The sequence below is a fragment of the Pan paniscus genome, chromosome 9 (genome assembly GCF_029289425.2).
Source record: "Pan paniscus chromosome 9, NHGRI_mPanPan1-v2.0_pri, whole genome shotgun sequence".
Taxonomy (NCBI): Eukaryota; Metazoa; Chordata; class Mammalia; order Primates; family Hominidae; genus Pan; species Pan paniscus.
The window spans coordinates 66,107,110-66,120,261 of record NC_073258.2 but is presented as its reverse complement, the minus strand read 5'-3'; the positions used below and the strand labels follow the sequence as shown (position 1 = coordinate 66,120,261).

The following is a 13,152-nucleotide window of genomic DNA, read 5'->3' as shown; positions in this document are numbered from 1 at the left end:
ACTTGGACACCACGCTGCAGGAGGCTGGTCTTGCCCAGGCCTCTGTGGGAAGGGCCACCAGGCTGAGTGGAGGGCCAGCCACCAGCTACGGTGTCTTCCTTCGCAGGTCTGTCCCCCCAGGCAGAAGGATTCCAGCCCAGGGATCCCCCATCCCACCCTGACTGCATCCTGAGAAGGGGGGACGCCACTTCGGGAAGGTTGTTGGGGCAGCACAGGCCCTGGGGCCCTGCTCTGTGACCTTGGGCGGCCCCCTCTGTCTCTCTAGGTCTGTATCCACCACTGGCAAAGGGGGCAGGGCCCAAGTCTCTAAAAGCTCCCCTTTCTCTCCAGAAGCTTTGGAGTCTCCCAAAATGCCTGCTGGGTCTCTGCAGGACTGGCACCTGTCACCGGAACCTGTCTGGGAGGGACGAGAACACGCTTTGCAAGAGGAAGCTCTGCCTCACAGAGCCCTGGGCTCACTCAGGGACCCTGGCCAGCAGCTGCTTCCTCTCCCCACAGCGGAGAGAGACCCAAGGGTCCCAGGGCGGATGCTTCCCACCAGGCCAGCCCAGCGTGCAGGGTGGCCTCGTAAGTCCTGATTGACATATGGACAGTGGTTCAGAGAGGTTATGCTACTTGCTGAAGGTCACCCAGCTCCGAGGCCCCTGCTGTCTTCCAGGCCACTGAGGTCCTAAGCGTCCTTCCAGGCGAGCCACTGCTCACAGCCTGTTCCTCATGTTCTGCGGCAGGTTTGTGTATCTACATCTTTTCCAGTTCCCTGTCGTCCCCCTTCCTACACCTCGTCATCCACTGTCCCTGTTTGTTTTCTCTGTTCCTTTCTAGTTCTCTACCTGTTCCTCTTATTTTTATTTGAGACAGGGTCTTTCTTTGTCACTGAGGCTGGAGTGCAGTGGCACAATCCCAGCTCACTGGAGCCTCGACCTCCCAGGCTCAAGTGATCCCCCGCCTCAGCCTCTTGAGTAGCTGGGACCACAGGCATGCATCACCACACCAGGCTAATTTTTTATTTTTTGTAGAGATGGGGTCTCACTGTGTTGCCCAGGCTGGTCTTGCACTCCTGGGCTCAAGAGATCCTCCCACCTTGGTCTCCCAAAGTGCTGGGATGCCAGGTGTGCACCGCCATCCTTGGCCTTACTCTTCTCTTCCTCTCTCAGCCCCTCTGCCTCACTATCCCTCTTTCTGTGCCCTCCCCCACACAGCCCCCCACACTTCTTCTTAGTCTCATCTTCAGCTTCCCATACGAGGCCATCCTTATGAAATCAGGCACTGGGAGGTCCCTGGGGACTGACAAGTGCCAGCTGTCCCTTGCTGTCCCTCTGCCCCATGGCTGCAGCAGGGAGGGTGGGCAAAGGGCAGAGGTGACAGTGGCCAAACCTGAAACTGAGGCCCAGCTCTGGTTGGGAAAGAAACAAGGAAACAAAATAACTTGGGGACAGAGGGCGTGGGGTCATCAGAGCGGGCAAAGGCTGCCCAGGAGTTGTAAATCGGAGCCGCTCCCGGCTTTATGAGGCCGATTTGGGGTTGAGCCTGGACTTTGCCCAGGAAGGAGTGCTGGCAGCACACGGGGCGCCAGGTGTGGGCCCCGGATGATAAGAAGCCTTGGTGAAAAGACCATGCATGGACCTGGGGCCACGAAGACTGGGGAGCCCAGGTGAGCGGGCATGGGACACTCTCCAGAGCCCTGCCGAAGGCGGACGCCAGGCAGGGCCCCGGTCTCCAATTGGTTCCCGCCCCCTGTAACAGCAACTCCATGTGGAAGTGCCCACTGGTTCCAGTGGGGCTGCTGTTATCTGGGGCGAGGGCCTGTACCCACGAAGAAGGAGAGGCAGGTGCTGGCCAGCAGACCAGCCAGGACTACCGTGGTGATGCTCCCAGGCCAGATGGTGGCGGGTAGTGGAGGGCTGTCGGTGGGCTGCCGAGACCGAGTGCACAGGGCTCTGACCTATGAATTGACAGCCAGTGCTCTCGTCTCCCCTCTGGCTGCCAATTCCATAGGTCACAGGTATGTTCGCCTCAATGCCAGCCACCAGGACCTGCAGGGATAGGGGAGGGCCGGGGGTGCCCAGCAGTCAGCAGAGATCCTGCGACCCCAGTGCAGCACTCATGGTCCCACCTCCCTCTGTCTCATTCCCTGTGATGAGCCTGAACAGCTTCAGTCCTGCCCCTGCCCTGCCTGCCCTGTGGCACCTCTATGCTTTGCCCATGCTGTTCCTTTGGGCTGCAATACTCTTCCTAGCTTATTTGCCAGGCTCACTCTTCCTAACCCTTTCAAGCTCTGTCCAAGCATTTGCTGCCTCCAGAAGGCCTTCTTGAAGCTTCTAAGTCCCCACCTGGGCACCCCCACACAGTGCTGCCGCAGAGCACTGCCCTCTCGGAGCCCTGGTGCTGGTTTCTGCTTATGTCTCGCTCCTCTCCCCATCTGTGAGCTCAGTTCCCAGCCCAGGCGCGTGCCCAATAAATGTTTGCTGAACCAATCCTGAGCCTCTGTCTTGCACCCTGAGGAAGCACCCACCGACATGCAGTGTGGCCAAGGGGGGCTGAGTGCTCTAGGCCCAGTGTTTGTGCTGGAGCCCCCCCACCCAGGATGGGGCCCTGAGCCAGCCTCCCCATCTGCTTCCTACTCTCCCCTCCTTTGCCAGTCTCATCAGCCCTGTGGTTGGTGGAGCAGCTTCTCCAGCCCCTAGGATTCCTAAGAGGGCCCAGGACCCTGGCTGCTGGTAGAGGAAGAGCAGCCAACCCAGGACAGGACAGCTGACCCCACCCCTGTCCCGCCTCCCACAATAGCCTCATTTCCACCTATTTCTTTGTGGTGTTTGTTTGTTTGTTTTGAGACAGAGTCTTACTCTGTTGCCCAGGCTGGAATGCAACAGGCTTCCTCCCAGGAGGAAGCCTCCCCTCCTGGCATGATCTCAGCTCACTGCAACCTCTGCCTCCTGGGTTCAAGCGATTCTCCTGCCTCAGCCTCCCAAATAGCTGAGATTACAGGCATGCACCACCATGCCCAGCTAATTTTTGTGTTTTTAGTAGAGACTGGGTTTCACCATGTTGGCCAGGCTGGTCTCGAACTCCTGACCTCAGATAATCTGCCCACCTCGGCCTCCCAGAGTGCTGGGATTATAGGTGTGAGCCACTGCGCCCAGCCCCACCTGTTTCTTATACAACGGGGTTCTGAGGAAATTTTCCTTTTTTTTTTTTTGAGACAGGGTCTTGCTCGCTTTGTCACCCAGGCTGGAGTGCAGTGGTACAATCACAGCTCGCTGCAGCCTCCACCTGCCAGGGCTCACACAGCCCTCCCATCTCAGCCTCCCAAATAGCTGTGACTACAGGCACGTGCCACCATGCCTGGTTAATTTTTGTATTTTTCATAGAGATGGGGTTTCACCATGTTGCCCAGGCTGGTCTCAAATTCCTGGCCTCAAGCAGTCCTGCCTCAGCCCCCCAAACTGCTGGGATTACAGGCATGAGCCACTGTGCCCTGTCAGAATTTTTCATTTGAATAAAAAGGTTTCTGGTACTACAAAATAAAATTTGTAAAATGGGAAATAGAGACCTAGGAATAAATGTCAAATTGCTTAATAACAGGCGTTGGCTATTGAGCCCTTTCTGTCTGCTGGGCACGCACATCCAGGACCTGGTCCTCCTGGCATCCATCATGAACCTGTTTGGGACAGGAGGACACAGCCTCAGAGAGGGTGCACATTTGCTGAAGTCACAGAGCAAGTTGGACCTTCTCCTGGGGACTGTAGGCAGCCAACAAACATCTGGCCCCTAAGACACTGTCTCTCTCCCCTTCCCACAGGCAGCTCTGCTCACACTGTCCTGGCTGCTCTGAATCCCTGGGCCCCGATTGGCCCCTGCCGTGGCCCAGCTCAGCAACCCCTCCCTGCAGACCATCCCATGACTCTGCAGGCGCTGCTCCCCTCTCTGCCCACACCCCGGCTTCGTGGGCCTCTCCCGCAACCCTTATCTCATTCCCTGCAGAGTTAAGGAGCCCTGTGTGCTTATCTAATCCTGTGCTAGTTTCAGACTCCTTGAGGGCAAGGTCCACGACTTACTCATCCTCCCTGGCTGCTTCCCCCACCCACCAGCATAGTAGGTGTTCAGGATACATGGGCTGGATGGTAGGGCCCTGGACTCTAACCCTCTTGGGGCTGTCAGGCCTCAGACTCAGAGCACTGGCATAGGGTGAAAGGGGTGCAGACAGCAGCCACCCTGCCCTGGGGGTCCTCCTGCATCTGCCTCTGCAGAGCACTGCGATCCCACAAAGGCCTGCGAGGGCTATTGGAGACCTGTTCCAACGCATGAGCAAGGCGGATCCAGCACCCTCCCCCAGCTCCTTGAGCCCACTGACCTGTGTCCTTTACCCAGCAGGCCCTGGGCCCATGCACATTTCCCTGGCCTGGGTCTCACCTCCAACCCCTCTCAGAACTCCTCAAGACCTGCCCAAGGGTCACTCCCTCGCGGACACCTGCCTGGCCCCCCGCCCCACCCCCCATTACCCCACTCACTGGCTCCCTGGATGCTCTGTGGCTGGGATGTTAGCGCCCCCATAATGCCCCATCACCCACACCGGGCTATTTCCCCCACCAGCCTGAAAGCCCCCAGGAGTGGCGGCCACTGACTTTTTTCCTGTAGCCTCAGACTCAAAGGAGGCACTTAATAAATGCACACAGAAGGACTGACCTTGTGCATGAGCAAAGTTGCTTAGGGAGGGAGCCTAGACACAGTGGGGCGGTCAGCACAGAGCTGGCGGTGGGAGGCCTCAGTAGTATTGTCTTTGTCCCATCGTCCACACCACACGTGTGTGAAACGCTACGCTGACAGAGGCCCTGAGAGGTTGTGCAGATTGACCGTACGCCAGCCTCAGAGAGAGAAGGCCCAGGCGGGGAGGAGTAAAGCCTCCCTGGGAGAGGTGAGTGTGAGGTCGGCGTTTGCTGAGGTGAACCCCAGAAACAGGTCGTGATCACTGGAGGAGGAAGGAATGCCAGGGGCAAAGATGCAGAAACGGGACGGAGGCGCGGGGCGGGCGGGGACAGCTTCCTCTTCTGCAAGGCTTACTCCCGGTGGCCACCACTAGGGGGCGCCCCGGGCACCCCTCCCAAGCGGGGCGGGGCCAACCCTCCCCACCGCGCGGCTCCCAAGGCCTGGGGGAGCAGCCCCTGGGTTCGCCTTCCCCGGGCCGCCTAGAACTGCGCCTGGCCTGGCCAGGACACTGTCCTGGGCCGAGGGCACAGCCCAGGTGCCAGCGTCCTATACACAGTTGCGGGTCCCAGGCGCGCACTGCCTTACCCAAGGTGGCCCTGGTGGGGCTCTTCCCGCTGTGGTGTGTATAAAACATCACTGTATAATGTATATTCACAGAATTCACAATGAGTCCCCATGTAACAACCTGCAGAGCCCCCACATATGCCCTTCCAGGTCCCCCCCGCCCATGGTCAGCACAGTTCTGAGTGTTAAGGTAATCACTTCCTCTCCTTTCTCTGGGATTTGCTACCCCGTACACTTTCCCAAACAGTGTGCGAGCATTTTGTCTGGCTTTCTTGTTATTAATGTAAATGGAATCACGGTGCCGTGTCTGGCTGAGTCTCATGCAGTTGATGGAGCCGAAGCTTCTTCACTCTTGTTCACTGCTGTATAGTGAAGAGAACACTTGGGGTTATTATGAGCGCTGTTATTATGAGCACTGTTGGGATTATAATGAGTATTGTAATGCACAGATTCTACTGCAGGGTGCTTCTCCAGCAGGGGCTGTCAGGTCATGGAGTGGTGGACCTAACACTGCACCAGGCCACATGGTGCCTAATAAAGGACAGCTGGGTACAGGCCTTTTTTTGATTTTGTTTTTCTTTTTTTTTTTTTTGAGACGGAGTCTCATTCTGTTGCCCAGGAATGCAGTGGCTTGATCTCAGCTCACTGCAAGCTCTGCCTCCCGGGTTCAAACGATTCTCTCGCCTCAGCCTCCCGAGTAGCGGGGATTACAGGCACCCACCACCATGCCCAGCTAATTTTTGTATTTTAGTAGAGATGGGGTTTCACCATGTTGGCCAGGCTGGTCTTGAGCTCCTAATCCCAGGGGATCTGCCCACCTCGGCCTCTCAAAGTTCTGAGATTACAGGCGTGAGCCACTGTGCCCGGCTGTCTTTCTGTTTTTCTTTTTGACAATGATGACAACTTCAGAAAAGTTGCAAGAAAAGTACGAACAACATCCATATACCGTTTATTTTGATTCATTGACAGTTAACACTTTGCAATTATATATATACACATATTTTTATATATATATACATATATATATTTTTTGAGATGGAGTTTCTCTCTTATTGCCCAGGCTGGAGTGCAATAGCGCTCACTGCAACCTCCGCCTCCCAGGTTCAAGCGATTCTCCTGCCTCAGCCTCCCGAGTAGCTGGGATTACAGGCATGCGCCACCACATCTGGCTAATTTTTGTATTTTTAGTAGAGACGGGGTTTCTCCATGTTGGTCAGGGTGTTCTCGAACTCCCGACCTCAGGTGATCTGCCCGCCTCGGCCTCCCAAAGTGCTGGGATTACAGGCATGAGCCACCATACCCGGCCTGCAATAATATTTGCCCCCTTTTCTCTCTCTCTCTGGCACCCACATACACACATACACACACACATATTTTCTGAACCACGGGAGAGTAAGTTACATAAGTCCTAGCCCTTTACCCTTAAATATTTCAACATGTATCTCCTAAGAAAAATGACATTTCTTACGCAACCACAAGACAAGTACCAAATTCAGGCCTGATGACAGTGATGCAATGCTATTATCTAACGTACAGTCCACTTTCAAATGTCTCTGATTGTCCCAGTCTGCCAGGACCAAGCTTCACATCTGGTGTCAGCTCTCCTCAGTCTTCTTTAATCCAGAACCATCCTCAGCCTTTCTTTGTTTTTCAAGACCTTGATATTTTTGAAGAGTCTAGATCAGTTGTTTTGTAGAGTGTTCCTCATCTTTTTCTCTCCTTTTCCCCCCAATTAAACAAGTCAAGTACATCCATTATATACATTTGGACAACATAGAAAAGTAAATAAAAATTGCCCCAGTTCCTACGATGCAGGGATAACCCCGTAGACACTTCCTGTAATCATTGAGTAAGCTGACTCACTTGTTCTACGCACTCTGTGCACATGAACTCATGTCATCCTAGGAGGCAGGTGCTTTTGTTATCTCTTGAGTGCCTTGCTAAAGATCATATGGTCTGTAGGATTTGATCCTGAACAGTCTGCTCCAAAGCCCATGCACTTGGCCTTTATGCTATACTGCTTCTCAATAATGGCCAGCCACGTGCGTGCGTGCGTGTGCGCGCTCATCAGGATGCCTCAGCTTCTGCCCTATTGGCATTTCGGGCAGGGTAATTCTCTGCTGTGGGAGTGCCCTGTGTGTTGTAGGATGGTCAGCAGCAGCCTTGTCCTCTGCCTAGTAGATGCCAGCAACAATCCCCGAAATAATCATACCAAGAATGTCCCCGGGGGAGCAAAATCACACCCAGCTGAGAATCACTGTGTGGGGGGTGTGTGTGTATGTGTGTGTGTGTAGCCAGGTGATGCTGTATTCCCTTCTGAAATCTATCCCAGTGATTGGTACTCCATGGTCACTTTTGGGTCCTTCCATTTTCTTCTCTGGTCCCCTGTCTAGTGGCTGCCAGGTGTTGCCTGTGAAGGGACTCGTGGATCGACAAAAAGACAAATCTATTGCAGTAGCTACCTTCTACTGCTATACAACAAAGTGCCACAAACTTCGTGGTTTAGAACCGCCCCCATTTATGAGCTCCTGGTTCTGCAGGTCGGAAGTCTGGGCCCAGCATGACTGAGTTCTGTTCTCAGAGTGTCAGATGCTGAAGGAAGGTGGCAGCCAGGCTGCCCTATCACCGGGAGGCTGGGGAAGGAATCTGTCTCCAAGCTCATTCTTGCTGGCAGAATCCGGTTCCTTGCATCCGTAGGACTGAGGTCCCCGTTTCCTTGCTGGTGGTCTGCTGGGGCCCCTCTCAGCTCCTAGAGGTCACCCACATTCCTTTCCACATGGTGTCCCCCAGGCTGGAGTGCAGTAGCACAATCATGGCTCGAAGCAGCCTCAACCTCCCTGGCTCAGGTGATCCTCCCACCTCAGCCTCCTGAGTAGCCGGGACTACAGGTGCATGCCACCACACCCAGCTAATATTTTGTATTTTGGGTAGAGATGGGATTTTGCCATGTTACCCAGGCTAGTCTTGAACTCCTGGGCTCAAGTGACCCACGCCCTCAGTCTCCTAAAGTGCTGGGATCACAGGTGTAAGCCACTGCCCAGCCAGCTCTGCTTTCAGAGGGCTCAGTGAGCGGGGGGGCCCACTGGGATTATCTCCCTTTGTACAGTGGACTGCACCATCTAACACCGCATGTCATGGAGTAAGTCACCAGATCCGCATTCCCAGCATTACACTGGATATGTACACCAGGGGTGGGGGATCTTGCAGACATCCTGAAATTCTGCTTAATGATGACCAAAGGGCAAGAGAGGTGTTTCTGGGACAGGACATGGAGCCAAGGGGCAGGGGACCAGGTTGGGTGAGCAGGAGACGGAGGCCTGATCCCACCTCTGAGAGGGTCCCACTATATTCCTGCCCTCGGGGACACCCCAACATGTACCTCTAGGAGCAAGCATGGCGCCTGGGCAGACGTGGGCCTCAGGGGAGGGTTCTGGTCTCCAGTCTCCTTGCAGATGGAGCGTCACCATGTTCTGTACTTAAGGGCACACTAAAGAAGCTGCAGGTCAGAGGAATGTGGCGGCTGGGCCACAGGACGGGGAGGGAGACTGAGTGTCGGCAGACAGGCGGGCTGGGGGACCACCATGTACCACCCCAAGTGACCTACAAAGACACTTTAATTTGGGGGGATGGAGGAGGGAGGTGTTAGCCCAGCAGAGGGGACAGGAGGGTGGCCTTGGGCACGATGTTTGACTCCTGAGGTGTGGGAGTGAGGGGCTGGGCTTGTTGAAGATGGGCTGGGCTCTGTGCCCTGGTGGCTGAGTGTGACACAGAGTTGGGGACAGAATTACCCTCCAGCCCCCCAGCCTGTGAGCCCATGGTGAGGCTCAGGGCCACAGCAGGGCAAGGCCAAGGCAAGGGAGAGGCAGCTAGAGCAGAACTTGGGCAGGCTCGTTCTTGCACACACGAGACACACTTCAGAGCCCCCGGAAATGCAGAGGGGCCGTGTGCACGGCAGCAGTCTGCACTCATACAAGGGAGGCTAAGACCATGCACCTCACTTGTACTCTCAGGCTGCTGAGGCTGGGGGACAATGGGGTTACACTCTCCATTTCATTAGTGTAGGGCAAGGGGGACCCCAGCACCCTACAAGGGACCCCCTAATGTTGTCACCACAGAAGGCGATTGCTCATGTGCCAAATAATAAGCCATTTCCTGTGGAGTCAGGCAAAGGCCTGGGCCCTCCAATAAGTTTAGGGTAAACCCTGCACCCTGCACTCAGCGGCAGCCCCAGCCTCGGCAGCCCCAGCCTCATCAGCCCCAGCAAGGCAGGGCCAGAAGCTGCAGGGACTGAGACACACACACAGAAAACTGGCAGGTGAACTAGAGCTTTTACTGAAAGTGCTCAGAGACCTATAAGTCTCAGCTCTGCAAAGCACTGTGCGGTTATATGTGTACATCATCCTGATAAATGTGTAAGCCTGTCCCCCAGGCTGCAGAGCAGCAAAGGGAAGGGCTGGTGAGCTTCAGGGCAGAGATTCACTTCAGCCTGCATCTGGGGAAGAGGCTCTTGAAACCCTCTTTCTCTGCTTTTCCACCTGCCCGTCCTTGCAACTTCAAGTGGCTGGAGTGTGGAAAGGGCAGTGTTAAGATTCAGAAGGCCCTGGCCGGGCGTGGTGGCTCACACCTGTAATTCCAGTACTCTGGGAGGCCGAGGCAGGCAGATCACAAGGTCAGGAGATCAAGACCATCCTGGCTAACATGGTGAAACCCCATCTCTACTAAAAATAGAAAAAATTAGCCAACGGGCATGGTGGTACATGCCTGTAGTCCCAGCTACTCGGGAGGCTGAGGCAGGAGAATCACTTGAACCCGGGAGGTGGAGGTTGCAGTGAGCCAAGATCACGCCACTGCACTCCAGCCTGGGCAACAGAGGGAGACTCCCTCCCAAAAAAAAAAAAAAAAAAAAAAAAAAGACTCCGAAGGCCCAGATTCTCTTTCAGTCTGGGCTACTTCGAGCAGTCACTGGACATCCCGGGCCTCAGGCTCTTTCTCACTGGAATTTGAAAGCAGCTAAGATTCTGACACGGTCACCTCCAAATTGGGCCATGTTCCGGCTGCCAGATGCCTTCAGAGCCCTCTGGGGCCCAGCAATCTCCCCAGAGCCATCACCCAAGGGCCACAGCTGCTGCAAGAGAAAGGCCTCATGGTGTGGAGAGGACACTCTTCTTGCCAGTGTGGGAGACCCGGCATTCAAAGGAACAGTCCTCCTCAGTTCCTCACCTTGTGTCGGGAAAACTGATTTGTTGCCCAAATCTCATGACTGTGAGAACAAAAATCTGTGCTGATATGCAAACTCTGTCAGTGGAAAGAATGAACCACTCCTCATCCCAGGGAGAAACCTATGTGTTTTGGTTTTTCTCAGCTCGATTTTTCTGCCATATTTGGAGAAAAACTCCTTAAAAAAAAAAAATCGGCTGGGCGCGGTGGCTCATGCCTGTAATCCCAGCATTTTGGGAGGCTGAGGTGGGTGTATCACTTGAGGTCAGGGGTTCGAGACCAGCCTGACCAACATGTATTTTTAGTAGTCTCTACTAAAAATACAAAAAATTAGCCAGGCATGGTGGCAGGCGCCTGTAATCCCACCTACTTGGGAGGCTAAGGCAGGATAATCACTCGAACCCAGGAGGTGGAGGTTGCAGTGAGCTGAGATCGCACCATTGCACTCCAGCTTGGGTGACACAGAGTGAGACTCTGTCTCAAAATAAAAAAAAACCTCTCAAACGTAGTTTATTATATAGGTGAATCCTGGTCCCTGTGATGGGCTTATCGGTACGATTTCTGGTAGCAAGTATAGGTACCAGGGCCTCCAACGTTTTTGGATTTGCAGCAACGGGGGTCAGCTACTGACAGGGTCCAGTCATGCTGGATGAGGATGCCTCTGGTCCTTTTGGAAGCCTCATCCATTTATTTCCGGTAATAGGCCACTAAGGCTTTGGAGATGGACTGATGGATAGCATAAATCTGGGTCACATGACCACCACCCTTCACACAAACATGCGTGTGCATGTCAGCAAATTGCTCCTTGCCCAGAGGCAGAACTAGGAACTAGTTCCAGCAGCTTGAATTGCAGCGCTCGGCTCCATCATCTCCAGGGGCCACCCATTCACCTTGATGAGGCCACTGCCATGTGTGCAGTGGACTGCACGGACTGCAGCTGGCCCTTGGATGGCATAGCCAAGAGCACAGATAAGAGCTCCTCACTGCACAGCACCGCAAGTGGAAAAGGCACCTCTCTTTTTTTTTTTTTTTTTTTTTGAGATGGAGTCTCCTTCTGTTGCCCAGGTTAGAATGCAGTGGTGCGATCTTGGCTCACTGCAACCTCCACCTCACGGGTTCAAGCGATTCTCTTGCCTCAGCCTCCTCAGTAGCTGGGATTACAGGCACACGCCACCATACCTGGCTAATTTTTGTATTTTTAGTAGAGACGGGGTTTTGTGATATTGGCCAGGGTGGTCTTGATCTCAGGTGATCTGCTTGCATCGGCCTCCCAAAGTGCTGGGATTACAGACATGAGCTACTGCACCTGGCCTTTTTTTTTTTTAAGTTGTCTCTAGGGACCTTGTAGACGTTTTCCTAGATCAGGCCATGACAGGACCAAGCAGACCACTTAGAGGGGAGGTGAGGCCCCTTTCTGCTGGATGAGGGCGTTTCTGAGGAGAGCTAGGGGGTACCTCAAGGCCCTGGGTTTGCAGGGAATGGATTTATTAACTGAAGAATAAAACACTGGGAGTGGGGGATGGCACAGTTTCTGAGATAAAAGGAAAATACTTGAACCCTCCATCAATCTGCCATGGGCTCAGGCAGACAGGCAGAAAGTGAAACAGCGGAGAAACCAAAAGTGAAATGGTGCATTCACATTTTATACAACTTTCCCACCAAACAAACTGCCCTACTCAGAAAACACAAAAGAAAAAAAAATTAGGACATTTTCGGTGTGGGGCATGACAAGATAAGGAAGCTGCCTGGAAGCTGGGTGCCAACTCCATGAAATTGGGGGAACTAATTCCTGGTCACGTGGGCCTCACCAGGGTGACAGAGATCCCTTCTTTCAGTCCTTTAAGCTCTTTGGAGAAAGTCAAGTGGCCATACATAACGACAGGGTCTGGATTTTGTTTATAAATAACCCAGGAACATTTTGTTGTTTTCAGTTTTCTAGGGCTGGGTTTTCCCAGCACACAGGGCTCTGGGGAGATTTGAAAACCATGGCGCATCAATGAGAATGCTGCCGGGGCGCCAGTTTGGAGCAGCCTCATTGAGACGACTGAACAACTACTTCATTCAGGATCCTCAGCCCTGGGCCCTTCCCTAGATCAACCCAGAAACTGCATCTCCGGGGTGGATCCCTAACAGTGCTGAGTAGGAGGCAAACACTGTGGCTTCTAAGGCTGACCCGGGAAGTCTGGACTGGGCCCGCCGGAGGCTCCTCGTCACCAATTGGCATGCAGCCTCTGGTGACAGCTCTGCCTAGGAGCCTCAGTATCTTCTTTTGAGAATAACACCAAAAAAAAAAAAAAAAAAAAAGGCGGGGGCAGTAGCTTGTGTGCTTTACTATGATGAAAAGAATCAAATCAAAGCACTAAGGGGCGTAAGATTGCAGGCAGGGTTGGAATTACTTATCTGCTCTCCAATGGTTAGGGAGCAAGAGGGGAGGGCAAGGGAACTATCTATTCCCTCGGAAGGGATCTTACAAGCGGTAGGCGAACAAACCTCCCATCGTGTCCTCTCTAGATTCCACCAGACTCAGTTCCCCTGAGATATCCCCCGTTCTCAGATTTGAGTTCCTGCCTGTTCCTCTTAGCCTACCAGCCCAAGTTATTCCCTGATACAGGCCCCTAGCCCTCCAGGCTTCCACATCTCCCAGAAGCGAGGAAGTTGGACCTGAGG

At 54.0% G+C, this 13,152-nt stretch overlaps 1 non-coding gene across 1 annotated transcript; it reads left to right on the top strand.

Annotated features, from left to right (window-relative positions):
- Positions 1 to 1,937: 1,937 nt before the first annotated feature.
- MIR192 (microRNA mir-192) lies at positions 1,938 to 2,002 on the top strand. Its single transcript, NR_163076.1, has one exon. It is a non-coding gene; the product is annotated as a microRNA mir-192 (primary transcript).
- The last annotated feature ends 11,150 nt before the right edge of the window (positions 2,003 to 13,152 follow it).